Below are 21910 nucleotides of genomic sequence, written 5' to 3'. Positions count from 1 at the left end.
TCACAGCTACCGTAGTTGCAGCTCTCCTAGTTGTCATGGTGACAGGACCTCTGCTCAACCTGATAACCGCCCGTTATCAGCATCTTTCCCAGCTGTGCGACCTTGGGAACTCTAGCAGCACAAAGCTTTCCACAGCCAGACTCCGGCTCACGGCGTAAACAGCACTTGGAGACTTTTGGAGAAAAAGGCTTCTCAGAGTTTTCACTGCTGACTGCCCCCCCCCCCCCCTTGCTGGGCGCAGGGCTTCCAGAAAAACAGCCCGAGGAACAGCTTGTCACTGCTGTCCTCTTAGCTCTCAGCCTCTCTCCTTTCTCCTCACACAGCTGTATCGAAGCATCCAAACAGCTTTCGGGCACAGAAACAGCACCAGCCGCAGCAACGGTCCCTTCACCCCCCTCTGGGGGCACAAGGCTCCTCTCAGCCTCCGATGAGCTCACAAGGCTCTGGCCAGCGCCATCTTGGCTCACATGGCTCACTGGACTCACTGCCCTCTCAGAGCACGACTTTGCCCCTTCTGGTGTCACATCAGCCATCTCTCGGCCCTTGCCTCCCACTCCTGCCTCACAAGCTTTCCGGAGGGATTCCCAAGCGGCCCTTGGCTCTTTGACACACTCCAGGACACACACTCCAGGGCTGGCAAAAGACAAGCCTCAACGCTTTCTTCAAGAATGCTCATCACACGCTGCTCCATCTCATTTTGGACTGCAGCCATCTTTGCCTTAGCTTTCCCAGCTTCGGGCTGTGGGGGTAGCACAAACTGCCATAGCTGTTCCCCCACTAACAGGTATTCCATCTGAAAAGACCACTCAAGCCAATTTTGTCCATTTAGTCTCTCAAAGGAATGAGCCATCTTTTCCCCTTCCCTTTCGTGGCTAGAGTACTCACTCATTCTTGCCAACCGGGCATCCGGAAAGACATCGGCTCCATTCTTCTCCAGCGCTCTTATAACTGCCTTTGTAGTCATGGCAGGAGATCTAGCTGGCACAGCGTCTCCTTGCACTCCCTTCTCATCACGTAGCAACCAAATGACCACTGACCCATAACCTCTTGGACTTCTGCCTGTCCAGTGCGCTTTCCCTGTGCACAAAACACTGCTCAGTGCAATCTTCTGGGGAAAACCTAAGGCAGGAAATAGCAGAGCTGCAGCGACGTTGCTTCCGTGAAGAAAAACAGGGAGTAAAACAGTCCAGAGATACGGTTCTTCTAATCTAAGAAGCTTTTATTTACATGCCAAGCAGTAAATCAGTCCACCAGAAAATTCAGACATCTCAAAGCACAACTCCGACTGAAATCGAAACCAACTTTCACAGAACAAAGAACAAAGAACTGTGATGAAACATCCTGGCTGACTTCCCGTAGAAGCCCTTCCCTCAGACTCAAAGCACAGAAGGTTAACCCTTTAACCACCACACTCTACATGATATATGGCTGGCTGATATTGCAGAGGGCTTGAGGCATTGGCTACAGATGTGAGCCTTTGGGCTCTTGTGGCGGTTAGGCATTGTTTGACCTTGTGTGGGGGAGGGGAGGTGTGGCCATCAACTGCCCCTCCATGATTAAGGGCATTCCGTTAAAGGAATCCAGGGGTGTTGATCTAGTCTGAAGCCCGGCTGGGGGCTAGGGCCTTGACACGACCCCGACGGGAACACCAGGGGAAGCTTGAGTTGGTTTGCATCGACAGGGCTCCCCCTACCGGTGGCTTACCCTTACTGGACTTCCTGCACAATGGGCAGGAGTCAGATATAGTCAGGTCCAATCAATGCCTAAGCCAATACCGCTCACATTCTGTAATTCAATAAAGTTGTGGCCAAAATTTGCCCAATAACATAAACCTAATATCTGTGTCCTTGTGTGAGTTATTTCCAACGAGGGGGTGGCTGCGGGGTCTTGACACGCAAACGCCGTTTACCTTCCCACCAAAGCGGTACCTATTTATCTACTTGCACTTTGACGTGCTTTCGAACTGCTAGGTTGGCAGGAGCAGGGACCAAGCAACGGGAGCTCACCCCGTCGCGGGGATTCGAACCGTCGACCTTCTGATTGGCAAGTCCTAGGCTCTGTGGTTTAACCCACAGCGCCACCCGCATTCCTTGCAAGGCTCTAGGTCTTAGTTAATCCCACCCCTAAAAGCTGAGCTGTTTCGAAATTATCTCTAGAGAATATATCTTCTATTTTCTCTCACTTCTTCACTCATCCTGTAAATAGTTGCTGCATAAATAAAGCTTTTTGAACGCAAAAAAACTCAAGAAATTCTAAGCAATTATTTCAATCTACAGTGGTACCTTGGGTTACATACGCTTCAGGTTACAGACTCCGCTAACCCAGAAATAGTATCTCGGGTTAAGAACTTTGCTTCAGGATGAGAACAGAAATTGTGCTCCGGCAGCACGGCAGCAGCGAGAGGCCCCATTAGCTAAAGTGGTGATTCAGGTTAAGAACGGACCTCTGGAACGAACTAAGTGAAGAAGATTTATTGCTCAGATAAGCCTTGGCGTCCAGCCTGCTTCGGCTGCGCAGCTACCGGCCAGGGCTCTGGACTTCAAAGGCCACATTCCAAAGGCTCTGAGCAACACGCAGAGACCAGCAGCGGTCAGAGAAAGCTGCAAACTCAAGTGCTTTCCTTCAGTGTGCTTAAATAAAGTCCACTCAGGATCTTAGCAGCAAAAAGCAGTTTTATTTAAGCAGAAACTATCCATTGTTGAACAGCATCGTGAAAACACGTCCACTCTCCTCAAAAGCGAAAGTAGAGAAAAAGAACAAAGTCTGGAGACTCTCGGATATGACGCAGAATCTCCCCCCTCCCAAATAGTAGACAGGGCGTACACTCTGAGCTGTTTAACCTTGAAAGCTCAGGTTCTCCTCACACTAAGTACGTCACCAGAGTTACCACTGTAATTCACTGAAGTGGCAAGGTCTGGCATAGCTGTCAACCGTCCCTTATTTGGCGGGAAACTCCCTTATCCCAGCGCCATTTCCTGCTGCTGTCCCGGATTGATGATGTCCCTTAAATTTCCTGGGTTTCATACTCGCCCGGCTCGAGAGGGAAGCAGGTGGAAACACCTTTCCACATTTTGCTCCCCCCCCCCAGCTCCTTGTCAAGCTCAAAAAACCCAGTATACCTCAGTTAGTAAAGGGATTCCAGTGCCGTAGCAAGGACCAATTCAGGCTGCGTAAAGCACGCAATCCGTGCCATGAGATCCTGATAGAGAACAGAGGGCGGAGGGGGAAAACGTCAGTTTCCTATGGACATCAGGTGGATTCCTCCAACCCCAAACTCAGTGCAGGAATTGGCAATTTAATGCCAAATGCCTGCACAACCCTTCTCTTGGCCAGACCCCGCCAGGCCTTCCTTCTGCCCAGCATCCCCCAAATCCCATCCCCAGCTCTCCTGCCCACCTCACCCCTGGATACCTCATCCAGGTACCCCCTGGATACCTCACTCACCGCAATTGCCTTGACGGCCATCTTTTTGGAGTACCTCAACCTGTGCTTTTCTCTCTGGTGGGCCTCCGAGCAAGTGGCCAGCACGCAGGAGGGGAACATCTCATCCTTCTCCAGTTGCTGGAATGGCAAGAGTCAGGCTGTCAGTTCATGGCAGGAGGGCTTCTCTGCATCTGAGACCGCCAAAATGGGGGTACAAACAGCACTGGTGGATGGGGGGGTGGGGGTGAGGGATTTCGTATGTACTGTGCTGTTTTCTCAAATACTAACCACAGGCGATGCCCAGACCCTGCCAGTCTCTGAACCATCTGCAACAAGAGAAGAAGGAAAGGACATGGGGGCAGGTTAGTTCATTTCTACTTATTTTCCACAGTTGAGGATTAGAGCATTAAGGCCACCCCTCCTTACGCTCCAAAATGAAAAGGAAGCATTTGCTCACGTGGGCCCCCAGCAGCCCTGGACTTCTGGGGGACTTTGTGGGTCCCCTTCTTCTTGCGGGCTGCCATGTCCCTCAGTCTCCTGAACCTAGAAGAGAAGGAGAGGGGCAGACCTTGTTGTTGTTGTTGTTGTTGCATGGCGAGTTCCCCCCTCCCCCCTCAGAAATAAAGACACGAGACACAAGAATTCGGGTTAATGGGTCGAATTAGGCCACAACTTTATTGATTACAGGAATTGAGCGGTATTGGCTTAGGCATTGGTCCTAACAACTAACCGGCTTCAGCCCGCTTGCTTGAAGACCGGTAAGGGTTAACCACCAATAGGGAGAGTCCTGCTGATGCACGTCAACTAGGACGTCCCCCCGGAGTTACCGCTTGGGGACGTGCCTGTTGGGACACTCCTTCAGATCATATTTAGCAAAACCTCAAGGACCGAAATAAAGAGCAATGGGGAAATTGGGCAGTCTTGTCGTGTCCGTTTTTCGATCTTAAATTCCTCTGTCACCACATTGTTTGCTGTAATGGTTGTGAGGGGTTACTTGTGCGTAAATTGCCTTTGGTTTAGTTAGTTTGCTTGCCCAACCATGCTTAGGGTCAGAGCTCGCCCTCCGTGACCTGTTAGTCACTTGCAGAATCCGTCAGTGGGCGTTTCTTGAACCTCTTCCAGCATAAAAGCTGTTTGACCCCGAGTCTCCTCCTATGTTCCCTGCACGGAACGCGTCTGTGCAAGTAAGGGGAAGGCAGGGGCGTGCCAGCGCTCTCTCCACTAGTTTCGGGTGAAGGGTCTTGGAGCCCTGTCACCAATTCCTCCATCTCCCTCTCTTCTCTATTGGTGTTTCGCTGAATTCCTTCCCCCATGCTGGTCCCCTCTCCTGCGTCGCTCTGGAGCCCTGCCTCCGCTTCTCGCTCTGATGTCAGTTCCCTGACATCCACCACCCTCCCAGGACCCCCTCCACCCCGGCCTGACCCTGTGACGGGACCCTGTCCCCTTCTTCAGCCGACGATGCAGGGAACCCCCGAAAGGAGCTGCTGTCGTCGTCCGAGGACTCAAACCCCGCTTCCCACCCGCTCCGATTTCTCACGGGAGGGGCTTCCCAATCTGATTCCTCCTCTCCTGACGATTCTCCTCCTTCCTCCTGGGAAGCAGGAAAACCCACGAAATCCTCCTCCTCCTCATCGGTGGTGGCAAATTGCTCCTCCCAGAATCTCTCAAGGGGTTTGGGCTTCCTCGGATACCTGTTGTGGAACTCTTCCACCAGATATCCATCATCTACTTCCCCCGCGGGAACCCACGTGTTTTCTGACTCGGGTTCCCCCTCCCAAGCCACTAGGTAGTCCACCTGCCGCACTCGCCAGCGCGAATCCAGGATCTCCATTACCTGGTGGTGGCGTTCCCTCTCTTCCAGTTGCGGGTGTGTGAGCCCTTCCCCTCCTACCCCCCAGACCCTCCGCTCCCCTCTGTACGGTGAGAGCAGTGACTTATGAAATACCGGGTGGATTTTCATGCTGTCTGGCAACTTGAGCCGGAAAGCCACCGGGTTCACTTGGTGTGTCACCTCAAATGGTCCCAGACGTCTTGGCGTCAGTTTCTTACACCCGCCCTTGAAGGGTAAGCCTTGTGTGGATAACCACATCCGGTCCCCCACCCTAATGGTCTCCCCTTCCCGGCGATCTTTGTCTGCTTGTCTCTTGTACGCCTCCTTTGCCCTTTCCAGATTCATCTTAAGCTGCTGGTGCAGGGCTTCCATTTCTTCCACGAAGTGCTCTGCGGCGGGCACGCTCCACCCTTCCTCCCCTCTCCCGGGAAAGGCCCTGGGGTGACACCCATAATTAGCCAAGAACGGGCTCATCCCCGTGGACACATGCTCCGCGTTGTTATACACAAACTCTGCCAGTGCTAGCTTTTCTACCCAATCGCTCTGTCTCTCGTTGACGTAACAGCGTAGATATTGCTGTAAAATGCTGTTCGCCCTCTCTGCTTGCCCGTTAGTCTCCGGGTGCCTCGCTGTCGAGAATCCCACCTCCACCTGCAATAAGTTCATAAGCCTCCTCCAGAACCTCGAGGTAAATTGTTTCCCTCGATCCGAGATAACCCTCGAAGGAGCCCCATGCAACCTAAAGATGTGATTCACGAACAACTGGGCGGTTTCCTCTGCTGTCACTGCATGAGAGCACGCTATAAAATGGCACATTTTGGTTAGCAGATCTACTACTACCTTGACTGCTGTCTTACCTCTGGATTTGGGTAAATCAGTCATGAAGTCGGTAGACACCACCTCCCAGGGTCTTCCCGGCGTGGGTAAGGGTTCCAGTAGCCCTGCCGGGGCTGCCCGCTCTCCCTTGGCCCTTTGGCAGCGGTCACACCCCCGTACATACTCTCTTACATCTTCCCTCACCCTTGGCCACCAAAACTCCCTGGTGACCAGTAACATAGTTTTGTGTTGCCCAAAGTACCCCGCTGTTGGGTTGTCGTGAAGCTGTTTGAGCACCCTTTCCCGCAAGGCCTCCCTGGGCACATACATTGCTCCTTTGTAATACAGCAGTCCTTCCCTTTCCTCAAAGCCTCCCCGGTCTCCCCCAGTTCCCCTGAGTTCCCTGATTCTGGTTTGGGCGAATTGGTCCTGGCGAATCAGCTCAGTTAGTTCTCGTTTCCCAACCAACGCTCCCCCACAAACCCATCGTTCCTCTGGGAACACGTGTCGAGCTTCCGGCGGCCCTTCTCCTTCCGTGTACTCCGGCTTCCGGGAAAGCGCGTCTGCCCTCACGTTCTCTTCTCCCGGCACGTACTTGATCTCAAAGAAGAACTTGGAGAACTCCTGTGCCCATCGAATCTGTCTCTGGTTGAGGACTCGAGCTGTTCTCCAATATTCCAAGTTCTTGTGATCAGTGCAAACCTGAATCTTGTGCTGAGCCCCTATTAGGAGATGTCTCCACTGCCGAAATGCTGCATAAATGGCTAACAGTTCACGATCATACACCGTGTAGTTCTGTTCCGATTTGTTCAGTTTCCGTGAGAAGAAGGCACACGGCCTCCAGGTGTGTTGGCTTAGTCCCGGCTGCAGCAACACCGCTCCTATCGCTCTGTCTGATGCATCGGTCTCCAGCCTCATCGGCTTCTGCAGATCCACGTGCAGGAGCTGTTCCTCCGAGGCGAACGCCTTCTTTAGCCTTTCGAAGGATCGTTGGGCACTTTCCGTCCAGACGAACTTCTTTTTGCTACTGAGACAATCCGTGATGGGTGCGGTCAAGTGGGCGAAGTTCTTGATGAACTTCCGGTAGAAGTTGCTGAACCCGAGGAACCTCTGCACATCCTTCCGGGTTTTGGGGGCCTTCCATTCCAGCACCTCCTGCACCTTGCCGGGGTCCATGGCTAGGCCTCTGTCCGACAACCTGTATCCCAGAAATTCCACTTCTCTGGCGTGAAATTGGCACTTTTCCAGCTTGACCCACAACTGGTGCTCTTGTAGCCTCTTCATCTTGGAACTTTGAAGTGTCAGGCATAGCTCTAATGGCTTTAGCCCAAACGTAGCAGAGTTTTCCTGCACAGCGAAGAAGCTAGTTGCGGTGGAAATGACTAGTCAGCTAGACTCAGAATAACTATTTACAGGATTTATTAAAAGGAAAAATAAAACCAGCAGAGTTTCTGCATACAAATAAAAGCAAAGCAAATCCGCTCTTTCTCTCTCTCTCAAAACCATACACAGCACTTCTACTCCTAACACACCTCACATCAAACTGAGCTAGCAATCCCTAGTTAAGAGTTGAATGCTGGTCGCTAACCAATCAGAGTAAGCAGTTTCTAGGTCAAGCTGACCTGGGCTTTCTGCCAAGAGTAAATTGACACTGCCTTGAGTTAATTGTTTGAAGCCAGAATCTGCAAGTTTCCCATGAGAATCAATTAACAGAAACTGAACACCCCCTCACAGATTCTGCTGGACAATTAACATCAAATACACCTATGTAGAAGATCATTTTTCCAGCAAACCTAAACCCTTGCACATTTGCTTGTTCTTTATCTTTGCCAATGGTTTAGTTAATACATCTGCTACATTTTCTTCACTTGATACATAAGTACAGGTGATTATATTGTCTTGTACACAGCAACGCACATTTTGGTATTTTACAGAGATATGTTTAGAACGTGATTTGAAACCCTCTGTTTTACTTAAAGTTATACAAGCTTGATTATCAATGTAAACTTGTACTGATTCTCCACAATTTACATTTAAATCTGCTAACAAATGCTTGAAATAAATCACCTCGTTGCACAATTCACTCAATGCGGCGTACTCTGATTCCGTTGATGACACACTTACAACGTCTTGCTTGCGTGACCGCCAGCTGATTAAAGCTCCACCGACCATTATGACTAGTCCTGTGACAGATTTTCTATCTGGCAAATTTCCCCAATCACTATCACAGTAGCAACTCAACATTTCATCCTCTGAAGAATTTAATTGTAACATATAGCCAATTGTCTGTTTGAGATACCTCAGAACTTGTTTTACCCCTTTCCAGGCATTTAGTGTGGGTTTTGAGACCAATCTACTTAATATGCCTACTGCATAACTAATATCAGGTCTGGACCACTGTGCTAGATACAATAAACTTCCAATTACAGAATGATATACATCAGGATGTTCAAATTCAGGACTCTCATCTGTATGAAGTGTTTTTATGAAACCTGGATCCATAGGCACCACTGCCCCTTTGCAAACCTGCATTCTGTATGTAGTCAGTAGTTGTTTAATTTTGTTCTGCTGACTAATTGGGCAGCTGCCATCTTGGGCCCAGCACACTTCCAACCCTAGATATGTCCTAACCGGGCCTAAGTCTTTCACGTTGAACTTACTGGACAATTGTTTGGCAAACCTCTTAGTTTGTTTATCTGTTTTGCAGGCATACAATACATCATCTACATAAATCAGACAAAACTCTTGATCACTGCCTGTACCACGTACATAAACACAATTGTCAGCTGTACTCTGCTTGAAACCAAATGACACTAAGGCCTCATGGAAACATTTGTTCCAAGATCTTGCAGCCTGTTTGAGACCATATAGAGCTTTGTTTAATTTCAACACTCTATTGGAACCTGTCTCATAACCAGGCGGTTCGGCTAGATACAGGTCTTCTGATATTGATGCATGTAAATATGCAGTCTGGATATCAAAATGGTTTAACAGGAGTTTTCTCTTTGCTCCAAGCGTTAGAATCAGCCTTACACTGTCCGCCTTAGCAGTAGGGGAAAAAGTCTCGTCATAATCTTTTCCAGGCCTCTGAGAGTATCCTTGTGCCACTAAACGAGCTTTGTATTTGTACTCTCCTGTCACCAGAGGTTTAAGTTTGTACACCCACCTGCAGCCTACAATCTTTGCCCCCTCAGGCGCTGCTACTGGTGTAAAAACCTTGTGCTCATTCAGAGAGGACATCTCTTCCTCCATTGCCTGTTTCCAGTGCTCTGCCTCCTCTTTTGGTAACTTTAACACCTCCTGAAAACTCTTGGGTTCTGCAATCACACTAAAAACATTTGCAGTATCAGGAGAAAAACGCACTGGAGGCACTCCTTTGTTTTGTCTTTTAGATCTTCTGGGAGAAAATTTTTCTTCTGACCCACTTTCCTCTTCAGAACTACGACCTCTCTTTTGTTGCTTAGCAACTGGTCTCTGGCTAATTCCACTTTCTTGAGAGCTCTTATCTGAACTTTCCTCCCCCTCAGACTCTGATTCTCTATGTTTACCTTCAGAGTCATGAATCTCCTGGGAAGGTTCAAACCAAACCTCTGTATTGGCATGTAGTCTCTCCCAGCCACTGTGTTCACAAAAACTGGCATTCCTGGAGATCACAATGCCATTTGTCCCTTCAGCAAAGCGGAAACCTTTTCCCAGCTCCTGGTAACCCACAAACACTAACTGTTTGGTCTTAGGATCTCCCTTCTTTCTCATTTGTTTTGGAATTAATACCCAGGCTTTTGATCCAAACACATGCAAATGGTCAATTTTGGGTTTTTTCTGAAACAATTTAAAGTACGGGGTTGTACCTATTGTTTGATGAAAGAGCCTGTTTTGGAGATAACACGCGGTGAGCATGCTCTCCCCCCAATAAGACATGGGCAAATCAGCATCATCAAGCATGGCAAACATCATATTTTGTAAAGATCTGTTTTTTCGCTCTGCAACACCATTCTCCTCTGGGGAAAAAGCGTTCGTTTTTCTATGCCCAATGCCACGCTTCTGTAACCAATCTCTAAAGGCATTTGACATAAATTCGCCACCTCTGTCCGTCTGAATCCTTTTAAGTTTAGTGGACAGAAATCTTTCCACAGATGCCACCCAGCCTTTAAACTTAGTGAACACGTCACCCTTGTTCTTCATGGGAAAAACCCAAGAATAACGTGTGGCGTCATCCACAATTGTTAATGAAAAACGCGATCCACCCCTGCTTACAGCAAATGGACCAATTACGTCCATGTGAACCAGCTGTAGCGGTGACTCACTAACTCTGTCACTTCTGGGGTAAGAGACTCTGTGGGTTTTAACCTTTTTACACACATTACAATCAAGGTACTTGTTACAACTCTTTAAATCACCCCCATCAGCCAATTCAGACATTTTTAGTACACTTTTCCAGCAAGCATGCCCCATTCTCCTATGCAATAAGTGCACACAGTTGTCATGTATAGCTTTGTTATTCACTGCAGGCTGAGATTTACTGACTACTGCTGCAACTTGAGATCCTGCTTTAAGCCAAAACAAGCCTCCCTCTGACTTAGCAGTGCCTAAAATCTCACCAGCCTTCTTAATAATGCAACTGTCTCCTTCAAAATACACTTTAAACCCAGCTTTTAGCAAACAATCTACAGACATCAGATTGCTCCTTAATGAAGGCACACAAAGTACATTTTGCAGGCATTCACGAAGACAAGGAACAAAAACTGCACCCCCTGAAATCACTTCGGAAGTACTTCCGTCTGCTAGAGCCACCTGGCTGCGCTGTGCTGAGTTCTTGGAAACAAATAATTCATCTGAATTTACGATGTGGCGAGATGCTCCCGAATCGACCACCCAGACCGCTTGTTTCTCATCAGCAATCTTGACCTCGCCGGTCACCAGCTGGGCCGACTGTTTTCGATTGAAGAATTTCTTTTTCCACTGCTGCTGCTGATCTCGTCTCTGCTCCTGCACCGGCAACTGAGACTTGACCAACTCCGGACATTGTCGTTTTAGATGCGCTGAGGACCCACATCGGAAACAACGCCTAACAGCAAACGCTGACTCCTCACCGGTACGCTGCTTTTGCTTCACCTCTGGCACGGCATGAGAACTCCTTCCAAACCGCCCGCCTGTAGAAGCCTCTGCAGCAAACGACCTTTCTTGCCTCTTCTGCCATTCTTCAATCAAACGCCCAGTAACGTAACTGACTGATAAATCACGCTCCTGTATGCCTTCTAGAGACAAAACTAAATTATCCCAGCTTTCCGGGAGAGAACTCAAAATAATAGCCACCTTCTCCTGCTGGTCTAACGCACAGTCTCTTTCCTGTAGCGCAGTAAACTTTAACTGTAAACTGTGTAGGTGTTCCTGCATTGTAACCCCAGGCTGTAACATTGCCTTATACAATGCCTTGCGAATGAACAGCTTGGAAACCGCTGTCTCACGCACATGGAGTTCTTTAAGTGCTTGCCACACACCTCTAGCTGTCTTGATTCCCCTCACATACGGCAACTGGGAATCTTCCAGCCCCAAGACAATTGTGGCCCTTGCTCTTTGGTCTTTATCGAGGTCTTCATCATCAGGCTTCGCAGGAAACTTACTCACCACTTGCCAGAGACGATCCCTCTGCAGCACTGCCTGCATGCGTTCCGACCACAGCAAGTAATTGGAGTCATTCAGACGCTCAAAAGCCATCTGAACTGGTTGTGAGGCCATCTTGAGAGCGATGTCCCTGGAACCCGGAACCAGCTACTCACGACCACCGAGAGAGAGAACAGGAACCACAGCACCCAGCACTCACACGCTGCAGCTGTTGTCCTTCTGTCCGCTGCGTCACCAGCTCACCACGGTCAGGAACCAGCCAGGAACAACAACTTCTGGAACTACTGGAACCAACGCCGTTGATGCTGACACCACCGCAACTCAGGCTGGCAGCACAATGCCCATAACCTCTTGGAACTTTGAAGTGTCAGGCATAGCTCTAATGGCTTTAGCCCAAACGTAGCAGAGTTTTCCTGCACAGCGAAGAAGCTAGTTGCGGTGGAAATGACTAGTCAGCTAGACTCAGAATAACTATTTACAGGATTTATTAAAAGGAAAAATAAAACCAGCAGAGTTTCTGCATACAAATAAAAGCAAAGCAAATCCGCTCTTTCTCTCTCTCTCAAAACCATACACAGCACTTCTACTCCTAACACACCTCACATCAAACTGAGCTAGCAATCCCTAGTTAAGAGTTGAATGCTGGTCGCTAACCAATCAGAGTAAGCAGTTTCTAGGTCAAGCTGACCTGGGCTTTCTGCCAAGAGTAAATTGACACTGCCTTGAGTTAATTGTTTGAAGCCAGAATCTGCAAGTTTCCCATGAGAATCAATTAACAGAAACTGAACACTTCAGCACTTCCCTGACGTCCTGGACATGCTGTTTTTCATTGTCTGAATAGATCAGGACGTCGTCCAGAAATGCTACGCAGTTTTTGTACAGCAGGGGGCCCAGCACATGGTGCATGAAGCTTTGAAAACAGGCTGAACCCGACTGTAATCCAAATGGCATGACTAGGTACTCAAAGGCCCCTAGGGGGGTGAACATGGTGGTTTTCCATTCGTCCCCCTCCCTCATTCTAATCAGATTGTATGCTCCCCGGAGGTCCAGCTTGGTAAAGATCTTACCCTTCCTTACCCTAGTTAGAATATCATCAATTCAGGGCATTGGGAAGGTCACGGGTTCCGATATGAGGTTTAATCTTCTATAGTCCACTACAAGCCTAGGCTGATCCGTGTTTTTTTTGTCCACAAAGAATACAGGGCTGCCCCCCACTGCCTTGGATTCCCTTATGAACCCCCTTTCTAGGTTCTTGTCAATAAAGTTCCGCAACTCCTGCATCTCCCGGTCCGACATGGCGTACAGCTTACAAACTGGCAGCTGCGCCCCAGGGAGTAGGTTGATTTGACAGTCAAAGGGCCTATGTGGTGGCAGTCTGTCCGCCTCCCTCTCGCTGAAGACCTCCTGTAAGTCCACGTACTGGGGCGGCACCTCTGCTCTCGGCTCCAGTGTAGTTGCTGCCAGCCTGGCCAACCTCCCCCTTGGCCTTCCCCCCCCCAGACAGTGTTCCAAACAGTGCGCTGACCCGAAGGTGACTGATGCCAAGCCACCACTGGATCATGTAGCACTAGCCAGCTCATGCCCAGTATTATCGGGGGTCCCGCCAGTGTGGCCACATGAAAGGCAATGGTTTCGGTGTGTCTGGAAACCTTCATACTCATTGGTGGTGTTTGATGTGTCACCTCCCCTCCCAGCAGCTCCCTGCCATCTATCGTGGTGACCTGAAGGGGAAAATCAAGTGGCAGCAGGTGTATTTGGTGCTCTAGTGCGAACTCCTTGCTGAAAAAATTGCAAGAGCTACCTGAGTCCAGCATTGCCTTAACCTTGACTGGGTGTCCATTTGGGAGTTCTAGCACCACCTCTATCGCTATAGACGCCTTGGGTGGGTCTGGTTGGGGCACTTCCATTAGTTGCTCGCCTGGCTGCTGCGCCCCCCTGTGGGCAGCCAAGCGCTGGCGTTTCCCTGCACCTTGTCCTCCTCCGCCTCCTCCTCGCTCCCAGTGGCCCCCACCATCCCTTGCCAAGCCTTTCTTTGTGGACAGACCCTGGCAAAGTGTCCCGGCCGTTGGCAGAGGAAACACTTCTTGGTGCTATTGGCTGCCTTCCCCTCCCGTTTGAATCCTTGGTTGGCGCTCAAAGCCTCTCTCGCGCGCGCACCATCGATTTCCATTGGCTCAATGTCCCCGGAAGGCTGCCTTGGCATCTCCGGAATGCGGTAGTCAGGGCAACGTTCTCTTCTCCCTTCCCGCCATTCCAAAGCGCACGCTTCCTGCCTCGCTCCTATCGCAAGTGCCGCTTTGGTCAGTTCATCCATAGATTGCAGGCGGGGCACGCGGGAGAGCTCGTCCTTCACGGTTGGGGACAACCCCTCCTCAAACAGCATCCGTATGGGCGGGTCATCTAGATCCCATTCGAGCCGGTGTATTAGCATCGCAAAGCGGGACCAGTAGTCTCTAACGGATAGATCCCCCTGCTTGCATCTCATCAGCTCCCGCTGGGTTACACTCTGCCCAATTTGGCTTGAATACATTGCGTCCATTGCCTGGAAGAACTTCCGGACGTCCCTCATGTCAGCATTCTGAGTGGCCATTAGGGGCCTCACCCTTTCCCGCGTGCCATCCTGAAGGTGCCCCACGATATACGCCACCCTCTCTGCATCGTCAGCAAACTCATCGCGTTGCAGCTCCAAAGCGTACTCTATTTCCGTTCGGAACCCATTATAGTCCTGGGGCTTCCCCCCAAACTTGTGTACCAGCCCTGGCACCTTCTTTGCCACTGGGGTGGGTCTAACCTGCGCATCCTGGGTCCACCGTTCATCCAGCCGCGCCGTCAGCAGAGCTACATGCCTTTCCAGGTCCTGGTTCCTCTTCACCAAGTCCTGCACACCCGCAGCCTGCTCCGCTGCACCGGCACCTCCAGTCTGGCTCATGATTCTCTGCCTGTGCACAAGTAACTTCAGGGACTGACAGTTTGCTGTAATGGTTGTAAGGGGTTCCTTGTGCGTAAGTTGCCTGCTAGTTGTGTCCGATTGCCTGGTTCACCATCCCTTGGCTGACAGCCCACACTCCGTGGCCGGTCAGTCGCTTGCAGAATCTGTCAGTGGGCGTTTCTTGAACCTTTTCCAGCATAAGAGCTGTTTGACCCCAAGTCTCCTCCTATTTTCCCTGCGCGGAACTTGTCTGCGCAAGTAAGGGGAAGGCAGGGGTGTGCCAGCGCTCTCTCCACTAGTCTCTGATGCAGGGTCTTGGAGACCAGTCTCCAATTCCTCCATCTCCCTCCCTTCTCTACTGATGTCGCGCTGAATTCCTTCCCCCCTGCTGGTCCTCTCTCCGGCATCGCTCTGGAGCCCTGCCTCCGCCTCTCGCTCTGATGTCAGTTCCCTGACAATAGTAATGAAGCCAGTCTCGCACTTTATCTTTTAATTTCTCAAAACTCTGCAATTTCAATTTGTCTCCTTGTTCCAAAATCTCCCAATATTTCGGCCATTTGGCCTCCATATTGAGCTTTTTCTGAGCCTTCGCTTCCATCGGTGATAACCACCTTGGGGTTTTGTTTTCAAGTAAATCTTTATATCTTGTCCAGACGTTAAACAATGCTTTCCTGACAATATGGTTTTTAAATGCTTTGTGTGCTTTAACCTTGTCATACCACAGATATGCATGCCACCCAAAAACGTTATTAAAGCCTTCCAAATCCAAAATGTCTGTGTTCTCAAGAAGCAGCCATTCTTTCAGCCAGCAAAATGCTGCTGATTCATAATAGAGTTTAAGGTCTGGCAGGGCAAATCCACCTCTGTCCTTTACATCGGTTAGTATTTTAAATTTTATTCTTGGCTTCTTGCCCTGCCAGACAAATCTAGAAATATCTCTCTGCCACTTCTTGAAACAGTCCATTTTGTCCAAAATTTGCAATGATTGAAACAAAAATAACATTCTTGGCAATACATTCATCTTTATAACAGCAATTCGACCTAGCAAGGAAAGCTTCAGATTTGACCGTATTTCTAGATCCTTTTTCACTTCTGACCAACATTTCTCATAATTATCTTTAAATAAATTTAAGTTCTTAGAGGTCATATTAACCCCAAGGTATTTTACTTTCTTAACCAGTGTTAAACCTGTCTCCTTCTGAAACCTCTCTTTCTCAATCGGTGTTAAATTTTTCTCGAGAACCTTAGTTTTTAACTTGTTCAACTTAAATCCTGCCACTTGACCAAATTCTTGAATCAGTTCCAATACTCTTTTAGTACTAGATTCTGGCTCTTCTAGTGTCAATGCTAAATCATCTGCAAAAGCTTTCAATTTGTACTGTTTGGCTCCGACCTGTATACCTTTAATCAGATGGTCCCTTCAGATCATATTTAGCAAAACCTCAAGGACCGAAATAAAGAGCAATGGGGAAATTGGGCAGTCTTGTCGTGTCCCTTTCTTGATCTTAAATTCCTCGGTCACCACATTGTTTACAATTAGTTTAGCCTTTTGTTCTGAATAAATTGCACCTATGCCATTTTCAAAGCCTTGACCAACCCCCATCCCCTGAAGATTTTTCTTCATAAAACTCCAAGAGATATTATCAAAAGCTTTCTCCGCATCTACAAATATTAAGACTGCTTTAGTATTAATATTCACTTGCAGTTTTTCCAAAATGTTAATTATATTCCTCGTGTTATCAGACAAGTGTCTGCCCGGGAGAAAGCCAGCTTGGTCTTTATGTATCTCCTCCACTAATACTTTTTTTCATCTTTTAGCCAAAACATCTGCAAAAATTTTGTAATCCACGTTAAGCAGGGATATCGGGCGGTAGTTCTTAGGTTGTGTCTTTTCAGACTCAGTTTTCGGTATAAGTGTAATGTAGGCTTCCTTCCACGACTCTGGCGCTTTTCCCCCCTCCAAAATTTCATTACAAACCTCCTTTAGTGGTTGAATTTTCCAATCTTTCAAAGATCTATAGTATTTTGAGGTTAAACCATCTGGCCCTGGAGATTTGCCCAACTGCATATTCTGGATGGCACCTTCTACGTCCTGTTCTGTTATTTTATAGTTCAGCATTGACTTGTTTTCTTGAGAGATTTTTTGTAATCCATTTGTTTTTAAGAATTGGTCTATATCAATCTCTTTCTGTGGCCCTTGTGTATATAACTGTTTAAAGTACCTCTGGAAACATTTTCTAATTTCCACTGGATTCTGTATATTCTTTCCTTCCACTTCCAAATTAGTAATGGTGTTAAGTTTTTGTCTTTTTCTCATTTGCCAAGCTAACAGTTTCCCACATTTATTAGCCGATTCAAATGTCCTTTGTCTCATCTGTTTAATTTTCCATTCTATTTCCTGATTCATCATTTTCATATATTGGACTTGGTATAGCTTTATTTCTCTCAGAATCTCTTGTGACTTTGGTTTCGCTCTCAGTTTCTTCTCGCCCTCTTTTATTTTCTCCAAAATTTTGTCTTTTTTCTCATTTTGAGTTCTGTTCTTTATTGAATTCTGTTGAATTAGAAACCCCCTCATAACCGCTTTGCTTGCGTCCCAGATTACTCTTTTTTCAATGGTAGTGTTCATATTTATCTCAAAATAGTCTCTCAAGGTTTTTAGGGCCTTCTTGGTAACCTCTTCGTCTCTAAACAAGGTGTCATTCATCCTCCATCTGAAGGAACCAGTTGGTGTTAGTTTCATCTCCATTTTCACAGCATTATGGTCGGAGCAAGTTTTAGGGCAAATTTCCACTTTTCGAATCTTAGGAGCCAGTCCTCTAGTTATCCAGATTTGGTCAATTCTTGTCCATGTCATTTTGGCTTCAGAGAAGAAAGTTCCCTCTCTACCAAAGGGATTCTTTGTTCTCCAAATGTCAATTAAGTCCATATTGTCAGTCATCTCAAAAAAGGTTTTTGGTAGTCTGACATCCTTAGTGACTACCTGTCTCTGTGCCTTGTCCATATTTGTAGATAGCACTCCATTCATATCTCCCATTATGATAATGTTGTAATCCATATAGTCCAGCAATGTCTCATGCAACTTTTTTAAAAATTCAGATTTCCCCTCATTTGGTGCATAAACTCCTACTATCAAAAATTTCTCTCCTTGTGTTTGAATTTCAATTGCCACAAATCTTCCTCGGTCATCTTTAAAAATAAATTTCGGTGATAGGCTCTCTTTTGCATAGATCACTACTCCTCTTTTTTTAACCTTATCCGATGAAATAAACTCTTGACCCAATCTTTTGTTAATCAGTACTTTCCTATGTAGCCTTATCACATGTGTTTTCTGTAGACAAATCAAGTCCAATTGTTCCTTTTTTCAATAAATGAAAGACTTTTTTCCTTTTCTCCGGGGAGTTAAAACCATTAATATTCCAACTTAATAGTTGCAGAGCCATGGCGTGATTACTTTGCTTTTCCTCCAACTGCACCCAGTAATTGTTCTTGTTCTGTCGGTGGTATCACTTTCTTTGAGTTGTCCAATCCCAAAGGTAGTGATGCTATGTCTAGTATTCCTGGTTTTAATGCTCTTGGCTCTTCTTCAGATTCTTTCTCCAGGTCTTCTCCGTAATCTTTCAAAAATCTTTCTTTATCATCCACTGATCTTATTTTTAACTTTCGTCCTTTGAAGGTAAAAGATAGGCCTTGGGGGAATTCCCACCTGAAAACAATTCTGTTACCTCTCAACAGGGTCACCAGATCTCCGTAGTTAGACCTAAGATCCAGAAGGTATTTCGGGATGTCTTTAAATATCTCCACTCTTGATTGATATATTTCCAAGGTCTTCTGAAAATGCAGACTCAATATTTTGTCTCTCTCCTCTTTTGATCGGAGGGTAATCAAACAGTCTCTCACCCTGTTCTTTCTCCCCCCTCTTCCAAGCCTGAAAGAACTTACTATCTTGAAATCTTGCTTGTCTGAGTCTAGGTTCCAAAAGTCTGCAAATTCCTGCATAAAAAAGTCACTTAGGTTATCTTTATCAAGTTCAGGTACAGCCCTGATCCTTAAATTTGTCTGTCTTTCCTTCCGTTCAATCATAGACAACATCGACCGGTGGTCCTCCAGTTGTGGTTCGAGGACCCGACCCCCGCAATGTGAAATGAATACACAAGGACACGTGATATAAGGTTAATGGGAAAGGAAAGGCCACAACTTTATTGATTACAGCAGTGAAAAGGTATTGGCTTAGGCATTGGATCTCTAAAACAAGTGGGTTTATTCATCAGTAGGTGGAGCCAGTTGATGCCGATCCAACTATAGGCTCACCCCTGATGTCACCGAGGGTCGTGCCATGGCCTCCCGCCAAGCAGGCATCGGACAGAATACACGACCGCCAGATTCCTTTAACGGAATACCCAAAAATTGAAGGCATAGGCGATGGCCACATCTAGCCCTTCGACACACCACAACACATTATTCCAATGCCTAACCTACCCACCAATACCACAAAAGTTGTGACGATTGCTACGAGGTAGGCAAAAAAACCAAAAGGCCTAATGCCAAATGGAAAAACTCCTACCAGGCCCCCTGGACAACCAGGGTGACCAACCTAAGGTCCATAGCAAGGCCAATGACCTAAGCCCTAACTCAAAGGGAGTGGAGGGTGGGTGACTCGCGCCGAGACGACGGCGAAGAATGAGGCTGGGGAGAGGCTGGCACTGCAGCAAAAGGCTGCTGAGCACGCCCCCTCGGAGGCACCTGGTTGGGTGCCTGCCGAGGGGCGTGGGCGCCAGCCAGGAGAGGTGGAGGCAGGGGGCTAACGCCCCCTGCTAGGGGCGGTGCTCGGGCTCCCGCCCACAACCACTCCCCTCTCTTCCAGGGAGGAGAGTCTTTGCCTACATATTGGTGGTATCTTTTCCTCTATGGCCAGTGCTTTTTCCTTTGCTTCTTCAGCTGTCTTTCGATTCAAAGTAGATTCCTGCAGCAATTTCTCAATAGATTCTGTGTTAGAGTTCACCTTCTGTCCCAAATTATTAATGCTTATAGTATTTTGGTCCATTTTAGTTGTTGCTTCAGCTACTTGTTTACTTAATTTTTCCAAAGATTCATTGATTTTACCTAATGCCAAAGCTAAAACATCTTCAGATGCCATTCCTTTTGACCCAACTTGAACAGATGCTTCCCCTGGTGGTGCAGAGGGGCCAGATGCTGATGCTCTTCGCTGCTGCCGAATTTTAGCAGATCTTGGTTTTTTTTTCCTGAAGCGAGTCTGCCATAACACTTTATCTGAAGCTCAAGGTCAATCCCACGGCCGGAGTTTGTTTTGCTGTGGAAAATTCCCCTGGCCAGTTTAAAGTGGAAAATTCCCTGGCCAGTTGTAACAATTTCAAAGTTCCTCTAGGGGGACACAGTAACAGTCAATACTTGTTGCATTAAAATAACTTTTCCAAGTCCCTCATTTAACAAAATAAGCAACAGTTTCAATTTCAGTTAATTTACAGTTCCTTAAAGTCCGGAGAAACCAGTCAGAATCAAAGTATCTCTCTTGCAGAGTTAACTGTCAAAAGGTTACATTATCCATAAACAGCGCGATTCACAGTACGGCAATCTTATTGTCCATTGACAGACCGTTCCCAGGCATTAAGCGGTGGTCTTTGTTTCCTTTCCTCTCTTTTTGCAGGCAAAAATACTTCTCCCTTTTCCCTCCCCTCTCCTGCAGCTCAGGGAGGGAGATCTCTTGTGTCGATGTTAGGATTTAAGTCCTTTTAAAGCGATTTTCCAGGTCTTAGCTTAGATGATCTTTGCTTTGATCTGTTTACAAGAAACGGAAGGCGGACTTCCTGTTTAAGCCTTCCCGCTTCGGTGCCAAATTAGTGCTTTTTCTTCCCTTGTTTTCAAATCTTTAAGTTTAACCTACTCACGGGTAGTTGTTTTAATAGCCGAATTGTCACAGGAAAAAAGTCAGCGCTCTCCGGCAACAGCTGTGTGGCTTCACTCCACGGAAGAAGCAATTGACGCTCAGCACCGCACCGCTCACCCCGTTTCGCTCCGGAGCCCGGAGCCGGGTTCCTTTGCAAATTGGGGGGGGGGGGTGCTGAAGGTGCCCGCCGAGTCCCACGATCACAGGCTTCACCCGCCTGTGGTTTTTTTGAAGGGTCCCCGCTTCGCCGTAGCGGCAAGACCTGATTTCTGTGGAGCTAACTCCCTCTAAGTTAGAGGGAATCCGCCATTGCCGATGGCGCCGACCCCCAGAAGTCTATCTGTCCACATCCCAGGACTCATGCACACCCTTTTCGCAGAGTTCACACAACGAAAGATGCACTCAGGAGAGCAGCATATGTACAGCTTTATTCAGCTGTACATATGACTGCTTGCCTCCGTGTCGAGGCAACAGAGACAAAAGCTATATACAAAAACAGAAACTTCCTGTGAGCCGGAAGTACGCAGACTTTGTGACTCACAAGAGCCTGCTCCCTTTTTAAGGAGGAACGGAAATATCCTAACATCCTCCCACTTTCCGTGTAACCTGTAGTACCTGTGGTTCAACCCAATTGCAACCTCTGTACATAAACCTTAAGTTGTTCTCTATTAACAACCTTAGACAACAGATCAGCAGGAATTTCATTTCCTGGCATGTAGGACACCTGAATGAGTCATTTCTGAATACACTCTCTTGCACGATGTAGCATAATCTGCAAGAACTTGGTTCTTTGCTTGCAACTCTCTGAGTTCAGCAAAGCCAAACAGGATCTATTGTCTTTATACACTTGTATGGGACATTTCACAGAAACTCCGATGTCCTTAAACAGTTGCATCAACCATTCACAATCCATGAGTGAAAATGACAGAGCATTGAGTTCCGATTCACAGGAACTTAGGCTTACTGTCGTCTGCTTCTTGCACAGCCAGTCAAACAGACAGTGGTTGTACATGTAGCATACTCCAGAAGTGCTTGTACCATCCGTGGTGTCACTTCCAAAACTAGCATCTGCAAAGATTTCAAGACCTCCAGTCTTCTGACTGGTGAACCTCAGCCTGTAGTGCAAAGTCCCTTTCAAATAGCGGGCTATGCGCTTCAGAGCTTTCCAATCCTGAACAGTAGGATTGTTGGTATGTCTGCTAAGCAGGTTAGTGCTTACAGCTATGTCAGGTCTTGAACACCTAGCAATGAAATTCAACTTGCCTAGAATACATCTGTACAGTGTAGTGTCAGGAAACGCTTCAGCAGTACTATCTACCTGGTAACCTGTCACCATCGGTGTGTCTGCTGGGTTTGCATCAACCAAATTCAACCTGGTTAATAC

General features: G+C 47.6%; 2 long non-coding RNA genes across 2 annotated transcripts in view; one reads left to right on the top strand and one right to left on the bottom strand.

Annotated features, from left to right (window-relative positions):
* LOC309361318 overlaps positions 1-21910 on the top strand; it is a 142701-nt gene that overhangs the window by 96433 nt on the left and 24358 nt on the right. The gene's annotated exons all lie outside the window — the stretch shown is intronic.
* On the bottom strand, positions 3490-3970 carry LOC309361302. Its single transcript, XR_014164411.1, has 3 exons — positions 3881-3970; positions 3712-3749; positions 3490-3561 (listed from the first exon to the last, which is right to left on the bottom strand). It is a non-coding gene; the product is annotated as an uncharacterized lncRNA (long non-coding RNA).

Source organism: Podarcis melisellensis, assembly GCF_964234715.1.
Source record: "Podarcis melisellensis genome assembly, chromosome: W".
Taxonomy (NCBI): Eukaryota; Metazoa; Chordata; class Lepidosauria; order Squamata; family Lacertidae; genus Podarcis; species Podarcis melisellensis.
The sequence above is the reverse complement of the archived record's forward strand: the minus strand, read 5'-3'. Positions and strand labels throughout refer to the sequence as shown.